At 41.0% G+C, this 23,527-nt stretch overlaps 1 long non-coding RNA gene and 1 pseudogene across 1 annotated transcript; both read left to right on the forward strand.

Annotated features, from left to right (window-relative positions):
• The first annotated feature begins 2,784 nt into the window (after positions 1-2,784).
• Positions 2,785-4,548, forward strand: LOC110736710 (annotated as a pseudogene).
• Positions 4,549-6,263: 1,715 nt separating this feature from the next.
• On the forward strand, positions 6,264-22,694 carry LOC110736568. Its single transcript, XR_002514253.1, has 4 exons — positions 6,264-6,518; positions 6,911-7,005; positions 7,344-7,409; positions 22,380-22,694. It is a non-coding gene; the product is annotated as an uncharacterized LOC110736568 (long non-coding RNA).
• The last annotated feature ends 833 nt before the right edge of the window (positions 22,695-23,527 follow it).

Genomic DNA, 23,527 nt, shown 5'->3' on the forward strand with positions numbered 1-23,527 from the left:
TCTCTTGAAACCCCACATTCACATCATCAAAATCATACGACACTTCCATACTTATTGAAACAATATTCTCCGGAATGATGTTTGATGAAATTGGATCAAGAAAAGGAAAAACATCTTCAAAGAATTTTACATCACGGGACACAAAAAAATCTTTCGATTCAAGATAAAAAAGTCTTCAACCTTTCTTCCCAAACGGATAGCCAACAAAGACATATTTATCCCCCCTTAGCTTTTGGATTGTGAGCAAAACAAAGGCACCCAAAAGTACAAATGGTAGTGTAAGATGGGTTTGTGCCAAATAAAATTTCATAGGGAGATTCATTGTGCAAGAGAGGGGAAGGAGTTTGGTTTATTAAATGTGCGGCAGCAAGGACACTTTCACCCCAAAAATATATAGGCAAATTAGCTTGAATCTCAAAGCTCTACCTACATTTAAAATATGCTTGTGTTTCCTCTCAACCCGACCATTTTGTTGCGGTGTTCCAACACAGGATGATTGAAATAAAATGCCAGTTGCTTAAAGAAATCATGCAAACAATTAAATTCAGTGCCGTTGTCACTTTGAACTATTTTAATTGTTCGAGAAAATTGTCTTTCCACCATTGCCACAAAAGACATAAACATACTGAAAATCTCTGTTTTATCAACAAGCAAATAAATCCAAATAGCACGAGAGAAATCATCCACTATAGTTAAAAAATATCGAGCTCCACAAGACGATTCATGTCTATAAGAACCCCATAAGTCACAATGAATTTTTTCAAAATTTTAGAGGCTTTCTTCTCACTTAAAGGAAAACTAGATCTAGGATGCTTAGCACGAAAATAAAGTTCACATGCTTTATTCAAACTACCCTTACAATTATGAACGAGGGAGAGAAGTTTCACAACTTTTTCCGAAGGATGACCCATACGCTTGTGCCATAACTCTAACAATGCCGAAGATTCATAAGCAGCCACATGTTGAACCAAAGCTCGTCCTTCGAAATAAAACAGTCCATCTCTCCTAACACTCGTTCCAATCAGCTCCCTCGACTGGTCCTGTATAGCACACATATTAGAGTTAAATTGGACAGTATAATTTGTGTCATCAAATCAATTGTGATACCGAAATTAAATTGTAACGCAAATCAGGAACAAATAACACATGTTTAAGAACAATTGATGTTGACAATCGAACAATCTACAAATGCCTTCCTTTGTGGCGTTTACAATTTTGCCATTCGGAAGTCCTACCAGACAATGAGAGATGATTCGAGTATCAGATAACCATTTGTCATTGCTTTTGACATGTCTAGATGCACCTGTATCAACAATCTACAAATCATTGTCAAACTCACCATTCAAGCGATCATCGGGAATTTTTGTATTACCAACAAAACCGGCAATTGCTTTCCATTGTTCTGCTGTAAATGTTTGTGAGGAGCCACCTGAGGAGTCCATGTTGCCTGCATTAGAGGACCCGGCTGTTGTTTCATTGGCCTGAGCTTGGGGTCTCCCTTTGGTGCCTGACTGTTGTGACTTGCCACACTTAGAGGGATTCGGCCACCACTCTAGGTACCCCTTCAATTCGAAACAGCCAGAGACCAAGTGCCTGGTTTTCTTGCAATAAGTACACTGTAAACTCGATTTATCAGGTTTGTCATCTGTGGCTGCTAACTTTGACCTCCCTGTGCTTGCTCGAAAAGCAAAGCCTACGGCTTTAGGGGGCTGCTCATCAGGGAATTGTTTAGAAAGTCTAACTCGTTCATCTTGCGAGGCCAACTGATATGCCCAATCAAGAGACGGCAACGGGTCTTGGGATATATGTTGGTGCGAGTCTGTGCATAGTAGTTAGTATACAGCCCCATCAAGAACTCATGAAGGCGAGTGGTCTCACGACGTTTTTCATGCTCCAAGTCGACTATACAATTCACACAACAAGACCACGTAATAATCGGCTCATGATTATTCAATTCCTCCCATAGGGTAGTTGATTTACCAAAATAGGAGGCAACCGACATATCCTTCGACTGCTCACACTTCGCAATTGAAGCCTTTAACTGTGGAATCCAAGGTCTATTGACGGTGGCAAACCGCATCTTGAGAGTATCCCACAACCTCTTCGCATCTTTGTACTTGGACAGAGTACTTTTGACCTCGGGATCAATCATGTTCATTAATTAGCCACAAAATCAACATAGCATGAATGGTATTCCAATCCGTTTGAGTACATGGAGAGGATGGTGTTGTGATTGTCCCGTCAAGGAAGACAAATTTACGGCATGCCTCCAACGCGGTTTGAATGTCACCGGCCCATTCATCATAATTTTCTCCACGAAGGCGGGTCGGAGTAATGAAATCCCCAGGTCTGTCATGAGGACCTAGGTAAAAAGAAGAAGTAATGTCAATGCGTGGCGGTGGTGGCGGAGGAACATCATCACCGGCCATGGTGATTTAGGAGTTTCGGATTTTTGTTTTGTTTTTTTTTTTTTTTTTTTTAGTTGGGCTTTCTCAAGCTTGCCCTCATTCATTCATTCATTCATTCATTTAATCACATATGTATAGAGTATATAGTTCCCTAAAACATATCAAAAGATATTGCCTTGAGATAACATAACCTATAAACTAGGAAACTAAATATATGATAAGAATGACAAAGATATGATAATATTCCTAACATAAATATATATAAATTTGCAATTTCTTAAACATACATATTACATACTACCTTCGTTCACAATAAAAAATGGTGAACATCATATTGTTTTTAAGCACATTTCTAACATTATTATTAATGTCAATAATGATCATGAAATTCATAGTTTCTCCAAGTCCACCAATTCTTCCCTTAATAGGCCATTTACACCTTTTAAAAACACCATTTCATGAAACCTTGCAGAATATATCACAAAAATATGGCCCTATAGTTTCTCTTAAATGCGGTTCACGCTTAGTACTATTAGTTTCCTCACCATCTGTTGTAGAAGAGTGCTTTATAAAGAACGATATCGTGGTTTTCCAATCGTCCTCCTCTTCTCATACAAAAACACCTTGGCTATAATTATAATTCAATGGTAACTGCTTCATACGGTGAACATTAGCGTAACTTGCGTAAGATGAGTTTAATAAAACTTCTGTCGAAACAGCGCCTTAACATGTCTGTTGGCATCAGGATAGATGAAATAAAACATATGCTGAGTAAACTACTGCAGGACGGTATAAGTGCAGGTGACGACGATGGTTACACCAAGGTTGAGGTGAAGTCAGTGATTCGAGGTATGGTTCTGAATATGTTACTGAGAATGCTAGTTGGGAAAAGATACTACAACGGCAAAGGCCAAGTGATGGATTCCGAAGAGGCGAGACAGTATACTGATATAATCACAGAGGCTATTGAGTTATTTATTACTTTGGACCCTGCAGATGTTCTTCATGTGTTAAGATGGATCGACTATGGCGGGTTTTTAAAAAGGAATAAACAGCTCGCAAAGAAGGCTGATGCATTTTTGCAAGGTCTTATTGACGAACATACAAGTGAAGAGGTGAATGTACACAAAAATACTGAAGATCAACCTTTGATAAATCGCCTGCTTTCTTTGCAGAAATTTGAACCAGAGTTATACTCTAACGAGACTATAAAAGGTCTTATATTTGTGAGTTATAAACAATTTTGTAGCGTGTATAATCTTTTAATCCGGGCCTTTAAAATTTGTTAATAAATCTTGATCATTCATTAATTTATCTAAATATTTAATACATTGATATATATAATCATGCAGTAAAAAGATATACTTGTATTTTTTCTAAAAAAAAAAACAAAAAAGATATACTTGTATTAGTTTTGTTTTTAACACGTATGTACCAGTGATATGTAGCTATTATTAAATGCTGGGACAGACACTTCTACAACAGCAATGAAGTGTGCAGTCTCAGAATTACTCAAAAACCCAGATGTTATGAACAAAGTAAGATCCGAAATGGAAAATCAAACCGGTCAAGAAAATTTGATCGACGAGTTGGATCTTCCAAGAATACAAACTCTTCAAAACGTAATCTTAGAGACTCTACGAATGTACCCTCCAGCCCCATTTCTAGTACCACACATGTCATCACAAGATTGTTGAATCGGAGGGTTCGACATGCCACAAGGGACCATTTTACTACTGAATACATGGGCTATTCAACGGGATCCAAATCTTTGGGACGAACCTATAAAATTTAAGCCAAAGCGTTTTCAAGGTATACAAATAATGATGGTAAGATTGATCAACATTGTTATAAGTTGTTGCCTTTTGGTGTTGGCAGAAGAGCTTGCCCCGAGGCGATGATGGGTAACCGAATGATGGGCTTAGTGTTAGGTCCATTGATTCAGTGCTTCGATTGGAAACAAGTTTGTCATGAAGAACAACCTCTTGAGGCCATGTACAAACCACGGCCTATTATCACTAAAATCCTTTCATCCACAAGATCTCTTTGATTTGTACCATGTTTTATACCGTGTTGTTAATACTTATACGGAAAATTCTAAAATATTCTGAGTAATTTATATTTATGTAGTTGTATACTAGATTAAATCCCATGCTATGCACGATTGTTAAATAATTATAATGACAATAAATTTTACAAAAAAAAAAAAAAAAAAATATGAAACATTATGAACAGACTCAATATTAAAATGTATGAAATATATATAAAAGAAAATAATTAAACATGTAATAGTTATAATGGGCAATTTGATATTTTATTTAGGAAGTTTATCTTTGATTTTGTATGAAGTAAAAATCATAATTTAGATACAAACCTTATTTTTATGTAACAATAAGTTTTTTTTGGAGGAAAAACTTTTTATAATATGTTGCCAAGTGTCTTGCTAAGTTTCGCCTTTAATATAATGTAATTTATACTATATGTCTATATAGCAATGACAAACTTGTAAATAGCTTATCTAATTTGTTACATTTTGCTTTTTGATATGTCCTCTATTCCATCTCGCATTAATTGCAGCACTTTTTTTTATAAAATCCTCAAATTATTAGCAAGTTGCAACATTTTTTATAAAAAAAATAAAAAAAATGACCCAAATCAAAACCAATATATTAAGTGAGTTCGAGAAGAAAAATAAGTTTTTTTTTCACAAAAAAATAAGTTATTGCATTTAACTTGTACACAAAACAACCAAAGCATACACTAGAATTTAGGCAAAATTGGTTGGAATAGCACAAACTACTACTTGGATGTGCTCAATAGCGCAAACTTTAAGTGAAGCAATGAACAATACAAACATTTGGGGGTTGGGTTCCGTAAATGACATAGACGTTTTCTAATGCCGAAGATTCCATCGGATCTAACTTCTTGTATTTTTTTTTATGAAATTAACATATTGCATAAGTTTGTTGTAAATTAAGTGTTTCAAAGGCTACAAAATATAAGAATATTGTATTTGTTTGATCAAAAAGAAAATAGCCTGGTGTGGCGTGATATTTCGTCACTAAATTTGAAAATGAATTCCGGCGCAATCGGGGTGCACGTTGTATCGTCGGTACGTTCCCTAAGGTTACACACTACGCACTCTCACTCAAAGACACTTTTGGGTGAGAGCTGGAGCCATATAAACTTATGCCCAAAAGAAGAAGAAATGTGTTTAGCAATTTGTGGATAAGTATATTGTAGTATGTCTATTCTCATTGAGCGAATGTTCTAAGCAATATATAAACCATGCAAGGAGCTTTAAAGAATGAATCTAGACACCAAAGGGGTGATTAAATCAGAATAATGAGCTTGATTAAATCACCAAAATCATTCACTTTAATGGGGGGTTACAAGGGAATCCAAGAGAAAGAAGAAGAATACCAAGAGAATGACTTTAGACATCAAAAAGTCTACTCCGCAACCCACCTGTAGGCAAATGATGTAGGCCACAACCTAGCTACTGGTTAAGTAAGCTGATCAACTTCTAAAAACATGGATTTTACTCTCTTTAATCCAATAAAGTTAAATAATGTAACATATTATATAATACCAAGGAAATAATTGTTAAACAAAATTAGTCATGTGAGGGGACACCTAGGACCATATTACTGCGCTAATAACAAGAAAATATTTGTTAAATTAATCTCTCTCGGTAATGACTATTCATATCACCAACCCTTTAAAGGCAAGAGTATGTGTTACTATTACTGTGAATAGTGTTAAGGCGCTATTACCCTTAACCTTTCATAGTATTTGCGAATCTGCCCTTGACTATTTACTTTGCTCTTTTTTTAAAAATAAAATAAAATAAAATAAAATAAAAGGGAACGAAAGAAAGGAGGTGATGGCATGAGATGGTTTGCATGTGTTTGTTTCCATTTCCATTTCCATTTCCATTTCCAAATCTTTGTCGTTCATTTCGATAAACTCTCCATTGAAGCGGCTTCCGAGCTTACTCCTCCATTGAATTCAAGCAGCTTGCCATTTTATATTTTACTCTGACTTCTCTCTCTGGTTTTTCTCGCAATCATCTCTAATTATTTTGGCTATGCACATTCTTTTCTTCAGGTATGTTTCTCTTTCTCTTTTCTAATTTAGATCTCTTATTACTATGAAACTTGATGAATTATACAACAAAAAAAGACCCAAATTTTAGTATTTGTATTCAATTTGATGTCTGATTGTTTGATTATTGTCAATTACTTCGATTTTGTCAAGCTCAATTAAATTTTCCGATTTAGTTGTTCTAAATTATGCCACTACTTGTAATTGCAATTCAGGTAATTTTTCTTGGTTTTGATTTGCCCCCATTACCTCAAGAGTATCTCCCCTTTTCTTCTTCAAATGTTCCCTTTTCTCAAGAATTTTCAAACCCCTAATGTTCCAGATTTCTGCAATTTTCTTTTCGGAAATTAAAGTTTTGATTTCTTTAATTTTTCCCATTTTAATCAATGTCGCAGCTCAAAATGATTGGTCACATGGCGGATGATACCCCATCAATCCCAGGAAAATTCAAGCCTGAAAAATCATCGATTTACTTCAATAGAATCCGATGGTACGACCCTTTGGTCTTTCCTCTCTCGATCTCTTCTTCATTATCAATTTTTGTTAGCTTATATGGTTTTCAGCTGGAATTTGGTGTATTATTTTTGCATCAACAAATTTTTTTTATGAATTGTGGAAGTTTCCCCCCCACCCTATCCTTCTTAATGTTGCTGCTAGCTTGCTAAATCAGTAGAAAGATGCACTATAGAAAGGGTATGACAAACTACCAAAAGGTAGTAACATTTTGTTTTAGTTGAATTGATGTGTTATAATTGTTTTTAATTTAATTTTTAGAATTTATCTTTATGTAATGTTGATTATCTTTATATAATTATAATGAACTTTTAGGTCCCTAGAAGAAGAAATGCCTTGCTATTTTGGTATTGTTACACAGTGTATGGTGGTTCCTACCAGGTATTTGGCTGCCTTTTTAAAATTGTTGTTATTGATTTTATGATTTACTATGCTGATTTTGTTGAATTGTTTCTTTATTGATTGTTATTGATTTTTTTGGTTGTAGCTTTTTCCCATTTTTAAGAATTAGATTTTTGTTAATTTAGGTTGTATTATGGAATGATTATGTAGGACGAATAATTAAATTGAATGAAATTAAGTTTCTTTTTCTTGTAATTAGTGTGTATGATGAAATTTTGTTGTAAAATCATTTGTGGGTATTTGCTAAACTTGAACTCAGTATGAGTAATTAAGAGTTAGCTTGTTCTATGCTGTAAAGTAGAAATTGGTGGGATTTTTCTATAGAATGTGTATATGGGAGATTCGGCAAAATAAGTTGGATAGATTTTAAGTGGAATAATGTTAGGGTCTGATTACTTTTTAATGAGATTTGCAGTTTTTAATTGGGGTTTTGCAGAATTGTAGATGTGAGTTTTGCAAAGAAATGTGTTTAATAAGTGCCTAAGTATGTGAGACCATTCTGATATAATATATATCTTAAAGGTGTTTAATTGCGATGGTGGTAAATCTCTGAAGTTCAGTTAAGCACGAGTATATAAAGGACCACATGTTACACAATTTGGTTCATGGTAATTGGTATATTAATTTGATTGTTATGTGTAAAGGCATAGTTATTATATCATACTTGAGCATCTTATTCGATCACTCTCTTTCTGAATGTTGTTAAAGCTCACTTTCAACTTTTCAAGATTAATTGGAACTTATATTGTACTTCACATGTTTTAGGTAGTTAGGCTGGTTTCCACAAGAAGGCTTTGAAAAATTAAGGTATTGAATATGAGATTGACAAAAATCATAAGAAAGCAAGAATTCAATTTGAAAGCCTGAGCTTCACAAATGCATAAGTTGTTTGTTTTGTACTCTATTACGCTCCGTTTGTGTTTTTCTTAATGTTTCAGGTGATTTTGTAGTCATTTGGACGCTTTCGAAATGTTTGGAGTTGATTCAGATGATATTTGGATGGAAGCCGATGAATTGAGTTTATTGATCGACGATCCCATGTTCGTGGATGTTGATTTTGATTATTGTGTGCATGGAAAATGAACATAGCATTCACAAGGGTCACTATGTGCCTTTTCGAATTGAATTTGAGTTGAAAACGAAGAAAAACGATGGTTTACAAAGTGTCAAAATTGACCTTTGTTTACTCTTTTGATCATAACTTGAGTTCTATAGATCTGATTGAAGTGACTCAAGTTGGATTGGAAATTAGACTTGAAGAGCTTTCCAACAGTAGGTCACACGCCTATATACAACTTATGGATCAGAAATTAGATCCCCGTGAAGTTGACGTTGTGCCTGTAGTGCGAGTGAGCGAGAGGTCGCAAGCTAGCTCGCATAGGCCGAGAGCAACAGCAGCCCTGAGCGATTAGCTATAGCTCCAACTTACCACGAAAGCAGCAAGTAAGGGGCATCACAACACGTCCTTCGCTTGGCCCTCAATTCCATCGAGCATCTTCGTGCCACGTCATCTTCTAATTAGGGGATTCCCCCCCGCCACGTGGACCAATTAGGTTCTGCCACGTGGACCAATTAGGTATTGACACGTGGACCAATCTGAGTTTGCCACGTGTCACCACAGGTCCTAAGTGGTCCTATCAGGCCAGATGCATAGCAGATCAAAAAGCCTGTCAGGAAAAGCAGCCTGCAGCGGCCCAACTTCCCAGGCAAGCCCAATCAGATCTAGGTTTCCCAGAAACCTAGTATTGGGTACGGTTTTCAAGACTATAAATAAGGTGCTTTCTCCTAAAGAGACACCTATTCACAAATTTCCAAACACATTCACTCTCAAAGCAGAGAACACGTCAGTCACCTGACATCCCAAACTGAGCAATTATTCATTGCAGGCCCTCTCTTGAAACCCAAGGGAGACTCTTTACTTTCCGCTCTTAACTCCTCAAACACGTTCTAACTTGACCGTTGGAGGCGGAGCTCCCATCAACAGGAGTCTCCATAATTCCATTATCTTGGATTTGTAACTCTCCCGCAGGACATCAAAAAACCCCGAAACATTTTGGCGCCGTCTGTGTGGAGAGTACATTTAAGATGGCTTCACAAGAACCTGTACCGAGTCTAAGTGAGAAGCGGCCTTTGGCCAATGTCCTGGTCACCTCAGACCAGGACACAGATGATGATTTTGAGGTTATCACTCACACGGCACCTGACGGGACCTTAAGGACTCGGCGTGTCCGCCCCACCGAAAGGAGGGAGCGGACCGTCGGCCAGGCCGGGCCCAGTGAAACAGCCGGCCCGCTGACCGTTCACCAATAGGCCGAGGGATCCACCCCTATTACCAGAAATGAGCTCATGAGTCTCATGACAAGTTTCAAAGGGGAGATCAAGGATCTCATTGCTGAACGGACGGCTGCTCCAGCCAGGGAGCAGTCGGCCAAAAAGATCTCCCATTTTGGGAGAAGCAAACCGGTCAAGGACCGAGAGCCAACTCCTTACCCAAAATCAAGGGTAGGGCCGAAGCCCTCCATAATCTTGGCCGGACTCAACTTTCCTGCACCAGGAAACAAAAAAGCCATCCGACATATTCAGCCGGATGGTTCCAAGAAAACATATTCTGATGCTCGGATGATAATCAAGCAGAAGAAGAATACACAACTATCAGAGTCGGCCTCCACGACAAACTTTAATGATAATCCAATCTACCCCAGGGGGGTCAAACAGGCGGCACGTCCGCCCAATCTACTCCTCAAATATACCAGACAGCCCTGTATGTCCCCCACCAGTCATTTGGGCCGTATGGACAATTTTACGTGCAGCCTACTCCTTTTGGGGGACAGGCGGCACCTACAGTCCAGCCTCTGGACAGGCAGCTTCGGTTGAAGAGACTTGGGGAACAGCCTACGGCTTTCTCCAAAGAAATAACAGAGGCCACACAGCCGGCCAAGGTAAAAAATGTATTGGTAGGCACCTATGACGGTATCACCAATCCTAAGGATCACCTAATGGCTTACACCAACCTTATGTATTTACAAGGGTTGGACGACGCCACTTGGTGTAAATGCTTCCCGGCCACATTGAAGGGCGTTGCCCAGCAGTGGTTCGGCAACTTGCCAGCCGGATCCATCAACAATTTTAGGACGCTTGCATATCTGTTTGCGTCCAACTTCTCAATGAACATTCCGGCTAAGAAAACAAGCCATGATCTGGGCACCATACAGCAGGGAGAAAAGGAAGGGTTGCGCTAATATATCAGGCGCTTCAATCTGATGAGAATTAAGATTCAAGGGTTGTCTGATGAGGTAGCCTATACAGACTTTTTTAAGGGTCTGAAGGACGGGTCGGCCTTCAAATTCGACCTCGTCAGGAAGAGGGTTGCTACCCTCCAAGAGGCATTGATGGAGGTGGACGCCTATATACAGGCGACCGAGCTCTGCAATGTCGGAAAACAGTCGGACTTGAAGAGGTCCGACAAAAAAGAGAGTCGGCCTCAGCAGCCGGCTAAAAAAGAAGAATTGAAAAGAAAACAAGTCTGGGTGGCCGAGCCTTCTGAACAGCCATCCCAGAAGAAGAAGAAAGAAGGGAAGACGTATTCCCCCAAGTACGAATATAATAAGGTGTTGCTACTCCATCCTCATGGAGATAAAGGACCGGGTCTCCATTGAAAAGCCGGCTCCTATGAAGGGGTCAGCAAAAAATCGGAACCGGAATAAATATTGTCACTATCATGAGGATATTGGTCATGACACAAACGAACGTTATAGTCTCAAGCGTTTGTTGGACCGACTGGCCGATAAAGGGGTGCTAAAGTCTTATGTGCTGAGGTCAAAGGTTACCCTACCAACAAACTCTAGGGAGCCTCCTAAAAAGAGGCCGAGCTCTACTAATAGTTCGGATACGGATGAAACTCCGATCTATACTATAGCAAGCGGTTTCGCGGGAGGTGGCCCAACCATTCGAGGTAACAAAGACTACATCCGAGGCCTTATCATTAATTCAGTTGACGGAGGGCAGGCGTCCAAGGACCCCTTCCCCGAAGTCATAATTACTGAAGAGGACCAAGGACAGGTCAAAAGACCGCATGATGACCCCTTGGTCATCGAATGCAAAGTGGTCAACCAAAGAGTCGGCCGCATTCTCATTGATACTGGGAGTTCTTCGGACCTCATCAGTCTCAAGTGCCTGACAAAGCTCAGGTACAAATCTGAAAGTATGCATCAGGTCTCTCATCCCTTAGTGGGATTTGGAGGTGGTGTAGTACACCCGGTAGGTCGAATAGACTTACCCGTCCGCTTGGGCGAGAAGGGAAAGGGACGACACACGGTGGTCCGGTTCTTAGTTGTTGAAGAACTGACGGCCTATAACATGATCTTGGGACGTCCTACCCTTAATCAGTCCAAGGCTGTGATCATTCCATCTCTTATGCTTCTCAAGTTTGAGAGGGGTGACAGAATAGTCGGCTCCCTACGGGGAGACCAAAAAATGGCCAGGAAGTGCTATTTCTCTAATGTCAAGACCAATGCGGCCGTCGGCCCCAGTGAAGAGACAGCGCCTGCTGCGGCAGCAGCCGGCAAAAAGAGGAAATTCAGCCAACAGGTGGCCGAGAAAAAAGATAAATAGCAGTCACTACCCGGTCAGAGGCCGGATGAGCTTCGTCCCCAGCCGGCTGGAGAACACATGGACATTGTCCTAGATGACTCTCGTCCTAACCGAACTGTTAAGGTTGGGACGACTGCTTTTGCTGAACTTGGTGCAAATTTGCACCAACTCTTGAAGGACTTCAAAGACATCTTTACCTTTGAAGTAGACGAGATGCCAGGCATCAGCCCGGATCTTGCGTACATAAACTCGCTGTGGATCCCAAAAAGAAGCCGGTAAGGCAAAAGAAAAGGAACCATGGTGAGGAAAGAAGCCAGGCGGCTGCCTCTGAGGTTAAAAAGCTTTTAGAAGCTAAGTTCATCCGGCAATGCTACTTTCCGGACTGGGTTGCCAATGTTGTCCTGGTAAAGAAGCCGAATGGAACTTGGCGCATGTGTGTGGACTACACAGACTTGAACAAAGCATGTCCAAAAGATAGCTATCCTCTCCCAAAGATTGATAGCCTGATCGACTCTACAGCTGGCCATGCCTTGATGAGTTTTATGGACGCGTACTCAGGTTTCCACCAAATACCCCTATGGAAGAAGGATCAAGAGAAGACGGCTTTCGTCACTGATCAGGGGCTATTTTGTTATACGGTGATCCCGTTTGGTCTGAAGAATGCGCCTGCTACCTTCCAAAGAATGATCAATTCTGTCTTTTTTAATCAAATTGGAAGAAATGTGGAGGCATATATCGATGATATGATACTTAAGTCCAAACTTCAGTCGGACCACCTGGCAGACCTCCGAGAAACATTCTCCACACTCAGGTGGCACCATGTCATGCTTAATCCTAAAAAATGTATTTTCGGTGTCGAGTCTGGAAAGTTCCTCGGATTTCTGATTGACCAAAGGGGGATAGAGGCAAACCCTGAAAAAATACAGGCGGTTATAGACATGTAGTCGCCTCGTAGGTTGCCTGGCGGCCTTGGGAAGATTTCTCTGCCGATCAGGCGACAAATGCCTCTATTTCTTCCAGGCAATAAAAAAGAAAGCTATGCTTGAATGGGGGCCAGATGCAGAGGCGGCCTTCCAAAGACTAAAAGAACATTTGCATTCTTTGCCAAGGCTTGTCAGCCCTTTGGCCAAAGAAGTGTTGTACATGTACCTGGCTGTCTCTGATCATGCGGTCAGTGCTGTTCTTCTTGCTGAAAGAGACGGCTGCCAGATCCCTGTCTACTTCATCAGTCATGTATTGAAAAATGACGAGTTACGGTACCCCATGGTTGAGAAATTTGACCTGGCCCTCTAAATGGCAGTTAAGAAGCTAAAACCTTACTTCTTGGCACATTCGGTCGTAGTATATACTGACCAGCCTATCAAGCGGCCCTTAACAACCATGGAGTCGTCCGGCCGGATGATAAAATGGGCGATTGAAATTCAAAGCTTGGAAATTACATTTGAGCCAAGGAAAGCGGTGAAGGGTCAAGCCCTGGCCGACTTCATTGTTGAAATGACCAGGCCGCTTGCTCCTGACAATGCAGACCAAGGTTGGAAAGTCTATGTGGATGGAAGTTCCACAATGACCGGTTGCGGTGCAGGCGTCATATGTCAGTCCCCTAAAGGGGACAAGTTTGAGTATGCATTGCGCTTCAAATTCCAAGCCTCAAACAATGAGGTCGAGTATGAAGCTTTATTGGCCGGCATCCGCATGTGCAAGGCGGCCGGGGCAAAGAAAGTGGACGCCTGTTCCGATTCACAGCTGATTGTAAGCTAGTACCACGGTGATTATGAAGCCACCCATCTGGCTATGATTAAGTATTTTGGAGGCTGCGAAAGAAGAGGCCGGGACACTTGAGGAATTTAATCTAAGTCAAGTGCCCAGGTCTGAAAATAACCAGGCGGATGCCCTCTCCAAACTGGCATCATCCGCCTCCTGCGATGCACCGAGATCTGTCTTCTAAGAAACAATAGAAAAGAGAAGCATCGAGGAGGATCTTGTTGGAGTCCTTGATCGCAGCTCCACCTGGATGGATCCCATCCGGTCATACTTAACAGACGACACTCTGCCGGATGCCTACCTAGAAAAGATTGCAATGAAAAAGCGTGCATTTAATTTTGAGATTCACCAAGGAGAACTCTTCAAAAAGGGCTATCTACAACCTCTCTTGAAATGTGTTACCCTAGAAAAAGGCCGAGAGGTCCTAGAGGACTTGCATTCTGGGTTCTGCGCCTCTCATATATGCGGCAGGGCGCTTACAAGAAAAGTCAGGCGGCAAGGCTACTTCTGGCCTACCCTAGAAACAGACGCCATGGAGATGGTTACAAAATGTGACAAGTGTCAAAGGTTTGGCAAACTCATCCATCGTCCGGCTACTGATCTGACGGCTATCAATAGTCCAATACCATTCGCCAAATAGGGCATGGATATACTGGGTCCCTATACGCCTGCTACAGGTGGCCGAAGATATATACTGGTAGCAGTCGACTACTTCACCAAGTGGGTAGAGGCCGAGGCAGTAAAATGCATCAAGACCAAAGATGTCATCTCCTTCATTTGGAGAAATGTCATCACTCGGTATGGAGTTCCCATGTCAATGGTCTTTGACAATGGGCCTCAATTTGAGACGCCTACTCTCACAAATTGGTTGGGAGACCAAGGAATCTCTTACTGCTTTTCATCAGTCGGCCGTCCCCAAGCAAACGGCCAGGTTGAGGCCTTCAACAAGTTGATCTCTGATGGCATAAAAAAGAAAATTGAAAAAGCAGGCGGCCTATGGGCTGACGAGCTACCGCATGTTCTGTGGGCCATCAGGACGACTGAAAAAGGGGCAACTGGTGAAACTCCGTTTCTCATGGTCTATGGGGCAGAAGCTGTGTTACCAATAGAGCACTATGAACCGACTCTCCGAGTCATGCTTTATGACGAGGAGGACAACTGGGAAGCCATGCGCCTAGCATTGGATGAACTTCCGGAGCGCAGGGGCAATGCAGCCTTGCGCCATGAGATCTACCGTCTGAGAATGACGAGAGCCTATAGCAGGCGGGTGCACAAGCGACCCCTTAAAGCAGGGGACTTTGTACTTAGAAAATTGGAAGCAGTTGGTAGGGCCAATGAGTAGGGGAAGTTGACCCCTAACTGGGATGGCCCCTACCGAATCTATGAAGAAATCAGAGGCGGAACCTATCGTCTGGAAACACCAGACGGTAGGCAGCTAGCCAGAACTTGGAACGTAGACAACTTGAAAAAGTACTACTTCTAAGATTTGTAAATTTTGTAATTATACATACATCAATAAAGTTTGCAATTATATTATTAATTTTTCCAAGTATCCTTGGTAGAACAAACCGCCTGAAACCAGTCGGCCCATGAAGTCATGTTTAGGGACAGCCGTCTGTTTTGAGTCGGGCTTTTTCAAAGACCCTAATATGGGACAAGCGCGTGCTAACAACCGGCCTCCTTACTCTCCCCCACAGGAAGAGACGCCTGTTTCCACGTAATACTATCCGTCAAACTCGAAAGAGTAAAACACGCGTCTAGATAATCTAGCAACACTTTGAGGCCATAGACTGGATGATCAATCTAAAGGCCATAGGCCGGATGATCCCTTAAATACTTAATAAATACGTCTGTCCCAAAACAAAGCAGGCGTCCGGCGACATCCATCCGGATGAAATTCGTCGCAGAGCGCATCTCCCATTTGGGTGGCACATTGCTCTATAAACTAAAACAAACGGCCCTACCGAGTGTTCTCCAAAACATCTCGCACTCGTTTACTATGAGACTACGACGAACCTCTCGCTAAATAAAACATACGGTAGGGAGTTCAAAGTCTTATGTCAGAAACCGACTCGTAATTGCTTGGGACAATACAATCGGATCAAGTTGAGTAAATAGCCAAGAAACACTTGGCGAATAAAGAAAAACATGCGGCCTATGTCGCCTGCTTCTTCTACTCACTCGACGAAAATTTATCAACTCTACAAGAACCCTACCAGGTAATTAGCCGACTGTTTTTTGACAAACAGGCGGCGTTGGACGGCTATTTCATAAAGAGTAGGCTCGGTCCTCTCCGATAAAAATGATTGGGCTTTTGTTTCTATTCGTGAAACACTAAATAGCCTAACATTTGCAAACTAGAGAACAGGCGGCACAGACCGACTAGTTCTCTTGTTCAAACGAAACATTGGCAAAGATTGACTAGTCTCTTATTACTAACTCATAGCTCAAACCCGTATGGAGTCTAAAAGGCCCGAGGAAACCGCCTATTCACCAGAACAGGCGACAGTCGGCCAATGTTCCTATTTGTTTGTCCTTGCTTAAGTTGGTTTAAAAACTTCCCTAATTGGTGCTTGTTTTACACGAAGCCCTAAGTAGAAAGTTGCACCAAGTTAGCTACATGGACTTTAAGCCAATTGAGCTCAATAACTACCTAGGTCGACAAGCCGACTGCTTGGTTATTAAGCGGCCCTTGACTCCATTTATAAAATGATTTGTATGAAGCCTGGCTCAACAGTCGCCCTATTCTGGAAAAAATGGCCTTAAGAGTTTGTACTAGAAATATGAAAATTATCCGCCTGGTTTTGGGCGAAACCAAACGTCTGTTATTAGTCGACTAATCGCCTGGTTTGGGGCAAACATATCATGGAATAGCTTTGACTTAGAATAACGTATCAAAAATTCCGAGTCAACCTATCCCCCTTTGAAAACCAGGCGTTAGTCGCTCAGGGGCATAACAACCGGCATACAAAACAATCGGCATACAAAACAATTGGCATACAAACAGTCGGATGCAAAACATTCATGAAAAGGCGGAAAATACTTGGCAAAAACAAGAATTAAAGCATGCGATGAAATTTAAAACAAACCGACTAAAATAGTCGGATATATATAAAAACAGACGGCCATATGGCCGACTAAAAAGTTGGAAGATTTGGAATTTTCAATACACCCCGACCCCTTGGTCAGGTAATGAAACATACGGCACACAGGCCGAAGAAAAGTTGAATTAAAAAAGCTCAAGTCTAAGCAGGAGGTTGTGCGTCAACAGCCGCCTGGTCCTGACCTTCGGACCTAGACCGGGACGGCTCCCTCTCAGCATTCACCCCTTCCTGCTCCTGCGCCTCCTCGCCAGCCGCTTCCTCATGGTCCGACTCCCCTGAAGTGGAGTCGGACTCCTCGCCCTCTGCCTCCTCTTCACCGCCTGCTTCCCCCATTATTTGCTTATTAAATTCATCACAGCAGACGACGAATTAGCGATTCCAGTTCTCATAGTCGGCATCAGGAAAAGGAGTCGCCCAAGTCATCTTCATAATGGCGGTGCTGTCCTCCATCATGTCTTGGACGAGAGCCGACTTCTCTTCCTCGGCCTTCTCAGTAAGTTGCTGAGTGAGATCTGCCTTTTGAGTGGTCAGACGGCCCTTGAGCTTGTCAACTCGCTCTCGGAGATCCTTGGCGTCTTTTTCCGCCTGCTTGAGAGTCGCCATCTCTTCATTAAGATCAAAGACGGTCTTCTCAAGATCCTGGATCTTCTTCCTGGCCGCCTCTAGGTCTTTCTTAACCTGCAATGTGGCTGACACCTGATAATACAGAATGTCAGTGATTAGGACTTCATTTTGTGCTATTTGAAACATAGCCTTATCAGAATCAGAGGCGGCCATGGCCTTCGCAGTTTTTACCTCTTTGTTTTTGTCGTTCAAAGGCTTGTGCAGGCCGTATACTTGCAGCATGGACTGCACTCGGCCAAAAGAACAGTCGTCAGAAAACAAGCGGCTGGGAGTCAAACAAAAAAGGGAAATTATTTCAAGTATTACCTCTGCGAGTAGAGCGAGGATAGCCTCAAGGTTCAGGGTGCCGACTCCCTTAACGACGTCTCTTTCCTCGGCAGGGATGGCTCACAGCATGGCTCTGGCCATTTGAACCAAGTCTGGTTCTTTAGGGGCGCCTGCTAAAAACCGCAAAGTCAGACGACTGTTCTCAAAAGGAGGCGGCACACATGAGAGACTGGAACAAATTGAAATTTACCTCTGGTGCCTTCTCTAGGAGGACGACTACTCCCTGGAGTAGACGACATCCGTCCCCCAATTAAGGGGGCTCGTCCCTGTCTTTCACCAGCCTGCCGCTAAGCACCACCAGGGGAGGCCACGTCCCTAGCCGCCAAAGTCAGGCGGCTGGTTGGGATGAGGAAGAAGGAAGAGGACCGGCTCCCTACAAATTGCATTGAAAACAATTAGCTCCAAAACAGGCGGTAACAAATAAAAGAGCTAAAAGTTTGATCAATGCTCACCTTTGACGCCTGTTTAGCAGGCGACTCCTCGGTAGTCCGCTTGCCCAGCACAGCGGCGCGAAGAAGGGCGGCGGCTTTCTTGGATGTCGAGATCTTGTCCATAGCTTGGTCTGCAAGAAGTGATCACAGTTAGATAAATGTACAAAAAATATTAAGTGTAGCAGGGTGCATTAAGGAACGGCCAGCTACCTCTCGGCATCTCAGCACTCAGGCCACAGGCGGCCAGGTAAACCCCATCGTACAACCATTTGTACTTGGGGATATAAAATTTAGGGACAAACTCCCTAACCCCTGTATCCGGGTCCGCCTGGATAAACACTTTAAAGAGTCCTCGGTCCAGGATCTCTTCTTTGGCTTGTTGAGGAACAGGCGGCAGGTCCGAACCACCGCCTGTTAAGTAAGGTGGGTTCCGGTTCCACCTGTTGTATTTTTTATTTTGGATTTTGTTGGGACTTGAGACTATGAAGAAGGTGTTGCGCCAGTCTTTCCATTTGTTCTCCTTCCCCATAGTCATCATATAGCCTTTGTGGCTATTTATTTGGTACCAGCCGGTACCGCTTGCTTTGGGGTCCTGCTCAGATAATTCATATGGGCGAACGCCTCAAAGTTGGCGTCAACCCCATTCATTTCGCAGGCGGCCACGTACCCCAAAATGTTGAACCAAGAATTAGGGGCCAGCTGCCAAAGACCCAGCTGGTAGCCGTCTAGAATCCTCTTTACAGCCGGGTGTAGAGGAAACCTTACACCTGCTTTGATGGCCGCTTCATAGCAGCTAAAGCACTCGTCCCCGTAACTTGCCGCCTCTGGCCAGACGACTGTATCTTCTGGGTCCGGCACCGAAAGAATGTAGTCGCCGTCCATAAAGTAGTCGGCCCTGATGCTTGCAAGCTTATCAAGTATGGTCTTGCGCCTGCTAGTTGGAACGTGGCAGTAATAAGGGGTATGCGACTCTCTGCGAGAGGCAGTCAGATCTGCCCAGTCGTCCCCCTTCTCGGTCGCATGACTTGCTCTCGCCTCATGTAGGCGAGAGTGCTTTTCCTCAGAGTCGGCAGAATGCCGACTGGAGGTGCTTGTTTCTGAGTCACTTGAACTCTCGGCCAGACAAGCCGCCTGCCCAGATACATCCATTGATAGGGGCTCATTCCCAACCTCATCCCCTGATTCCCTTAAAATAGAATCGTTGGGGGTACTTGGGGTTCCATGCGGCAGGTCCGAGAGCTCCTCCCAAGAGCAAAAGGAGCCGTCTGAATTTGAGTATCTTGCGGTCCTTTTTGTTCTGGCCATAGTGTCCTGCACAGACACAGAGACAGTCGGACTCCTAGTTCGCAAAGGGTGGTCCATCAAGGGGCAGTCGGCACTCCTAGTTCTAGATTCAGCCGTCCCCGGTGACCGGCTGATCACTAACCTAGGCCGTGCCGGGTGCTTTGGGGCTACCATTTTCGAAAAAATAGAAAGACAGAAAGTACAAGAAAAAGTGCAAGAAAACAGGCGGTTACCTGGTAAAAATCTGGAGCGTTTGAAAAAAGGGTTCAAAAACAGTCGGCCTGAAGATCAGTCGGTCCGTAAAAACAGTCGTTCCCAAAAAATAGTCGGATGTCTCAAAGTCAGAGCAGGCGTCCTGTTTTTGTTTGTTTGAAAATTACGGTAATCATTGCAAATGATTTGGACATCCCCTATTTATAGGGGGGTGAATTCCAAGGGTCAGGGTAAAAAAAAAAACAAAAAAAAAAGGTTAAAACCGTTAGCCACTCAGAGCGTGACATGTGTCACAGGAGCCACGTGGCACGCCACGTCACCCCTGTGAGGGGCAAATGATTAGGGGATTTCCCCCCGCCACGTGGACCAATTAGGTTCTGCCACGTGGACCAATTATGTATTGACACGTGGACCAATCTGAGTTTGCCACGTGTCACCACCAGGTCCTAAGTGGTCCTATCAGCCCACGATGCATAGCAGATCAAAAAGCCTGTCAGGAAAAGCAGCCTGCAGCAGCCCAACTTCCCAAGCAAGCCCAATCAGATCTAGGGGTCCCAGAAACCTAGTATTGGGTACGGTTTTCAAGACTATAAATAAGGTGCTTCCTCCTAAAGAGACACCTATTCACAAATTTCCAAACACATTCACTCTCAAAGCAGAGAACACGTCAGTCACCTGACATCCCAAACTGAGCAATTATTCATTGCAGATCCTCTCTTGAAACCCAAGGGAGACTCTTTACTTTCCGCACTTAACTCCTCAAACACGTTCTAACTTGACCGTTGGAGGCGGAGAAGTCTCCGTTATTTTGCGAGTACAGGCGTCCAGAGGCCAGTCTTGGATTTGTAACTCTCCCGCAGGACATTAAAAAACCCCGAAACACAATCGTTTGACAACTTGTGTAATTTATATTTTCTTATTTCTTTTCTTTATTTATTTTTAGATTAGAATTTAGGGAATTATAAATACTCAAGGAGACTTATTTTCTCCTTATGCTTTTTATTATTTTTATACGTTCGTTTTAGTTTGCTTTCGAGCCCTAGTTTTTCGTGGACAACTCCATGGATTCCTCCATGGTTTTGTCCTTGAATTTGTTACTTTAATTTATAGAGGTAATTTTATTTCTATACTTTAATTATGTTTTATTCCTTAGTAGTTTTAATTATTTATTTCATGCTAGAGTAGTTTATTTCTGGGGTTTGGGAATCCATGTTTATATGATGAATCTTGATTGATGTTATTGATATTTTGATTATTGATTTCTCTAATTGATAGTATTTTATTGTTAATCTTGCAACCTGATCAATTGTTTGATTAATTATTGTTAATAAGAGTTTGAATCGAAAGATCTTACTTTTAGAGGCTTACCTACAATTAGCAATTCTGATTATGTTAGCAACCGAACTATATATGTTGAATTGAGAGCGTTAAAACCTAACCGTAGGCTTAGTAATTGCTCTAGATAATTGATTGGTTGAATTGTTATTGATATTTGATAGATTTAGAACTATAACATGGTGAACCATAACCCTAGGTTACAATTTGTTTAAAGCGGACACCCCCCAAAGGTGGTATTATTTAGAGATAATCAAAAGGTCGACTTGTTTTTAGCGGACGGGTGAAAGGTGGTATTATTTAATGCAATTTTTCCTTTTATTAATTGTTTTATTCCTATTTTAATTTAGACTACTTTTATATCCCAATCTCGTGACATGGTTTAGTTTTTCCATACCTTGAAAGCTAGATTGAATAGCCATCTCTCTGAGGATTCGACCCTACTACATTGTTAGTTGGTTTGACGTGATCAAGTCGAGTAATGTGCCACGTCATTACTCATCATCCAGTAGCATCATAGCTTATGTATTTATTTAATTATTTTATTTAGGATGAGGCAAAAATATAAATACTTGAGAGGATTTTATTTTTCATCTTATGTTTTATTTTATGCTTGAACGTTCTTTTAGTTTTCTTCTCATTGTAGAACCCTAGATTATTATTCTTCATTAATTCAATATTTGAGGTATTTCACTGAATCTTTCGTCGTTTATTTTATTAATTATGAATTCAAGTTTATTTATTCCTTTTGTTTTGTTTATTTCAACATGAGTGAGTAGTCGTTTTCTTGGGCTAAGTGAGGGAAGCGGTTAGCTCATGAGAAATTTCTAGGATTATTCCCAAGATCAAGGATTTTGTTGAAATTTTGTTAACCATGTTCTAATTTTTTTTTTTTTTTACTATAAATAAATGTATCATATGATAGCTGCAGAAATGACAAATTGGACATCTTGAAGCGGTTAGCTCATGAGAAATTTCAGGAATTAATTTTGAGGTTTAAAATCCCAATATTGGTTTATTCATTTGTATTTTTCGCTGGATGAGATTTTTTATTTTTTTTTTTTTTATTTTTTTTTTTTTTTCAATGGTCATATAGTTCCTTCTTTGTAGTTGAATTGTCGGTTACTGCTTTACCCATGAATGTTTTGATTTTCACACAAGTTTGCTTTAGATGATTTTGGTCAGCACACCTGATTGATTTAAAGTTTTTGAATTGCTGTTTTGACCTTTGTTTTGCTTGTAGTTCCAAATTCTGACAGATATTATGTGTTTGTTTTAAGTTTGTGACCTGCCAGCTCTTCTTGGGTGTGCTCATTGATGACGGTGATGGTGGAGTTGAAAGAAGTTCTTCAAGAAAATGAAATGTTATAGATATTTTGTGTTTGTTTTAGTGTTTAATTGCAATGGAATGGTTGGATAGTTAAAGATGTAAGCGTTAGCACCAACATGATTCCGAGTTGTTCTTACATTCATCTAGCTAATCTGTGTTTTTTATGCCTGTTTTTTCTTTTATGGATAGGATATTTGTAGGGTTCTTGAAAAATGGTGTAACCTCAAATTTGTGTGAGTTGATATAGGCTTTTTATCTTGTTTTATTTTTGGCTCCAAATCATTAATAATTTGATAGTTAAGAGTTGAATGACATATAATAATTGAAATATTTGTCATATGTACTAAAGTTATGAGAGTTTTTGCAAGTAGATTTGTTGCTTAAATTTTCTATGTGCAATTTATGTTTCAAGCAAGAACTTTATATGATTTTTGGAGTCTAATTTGATAATTCTAATAATTGAGTCAAGTGTGATTGCTAATTCAAATATTAGTTTTACAATCTTGGGTTTAATTTCACATTATCGCATGTTTTAATTTTAGTACATCATCTAGGGGTCTTCTTTGGCTGAATATTGAAATATTGGTTATATTTTCTATAGTTATAACTATATTCATGTGATAATCGGGTCACTTAAGAAAATCGTGTCAATTTGCTTTGGAGAGAGAGAGAGACCAATTAAGAAAAATAACATAAAAAAATCGAGACAATTAGCTTAGAAGAGAGAAAGAGAGAGACCACTTAAGAAAATCAAGGCAATTAGAATTAAAAAAAAAACAACAATTAGCTTAGGAAAATACTTATTAAAACGAGAGAGAGGGAGAGATCACTTAAGAAAATCAAAACAATTAGCTTAGAAAAATTCTTACTAAAATGTTGGACCACTTAAACTAATTACGTTTTCTTAGGCTAATTTCTGAAGAAATATCACTTGAGAGAGAGAGAGGTCATATACAAAAGATCACTTGAAAGAGAGAGAGAGATAGACCACTTAGGAAAGATCATTTGAGAGAGACTACTTTATAAAGACCACCTAACAAAAAAAGGAAGACCACTTAAAAAATATCAGTTAATAAATTAAGAGAAATTAGCTTTGGA

The sequence above is a fragment of the Chenopodium quinoa genome, unplaced genomic scaffold (genome assembly GCF_001683475.1).
Source record: "Chenopodium quinoa cultivar QQ74 unplaced genomic scaffold, ASM168347v1, whole genome shotgun sequence".
NCBI lineage: Eukaryota > Viridiplantae > Streptophyta > Magnoliopsida > Caryophyllales > Amaranthaceae > Chenopodium > Chenopodium quinoa.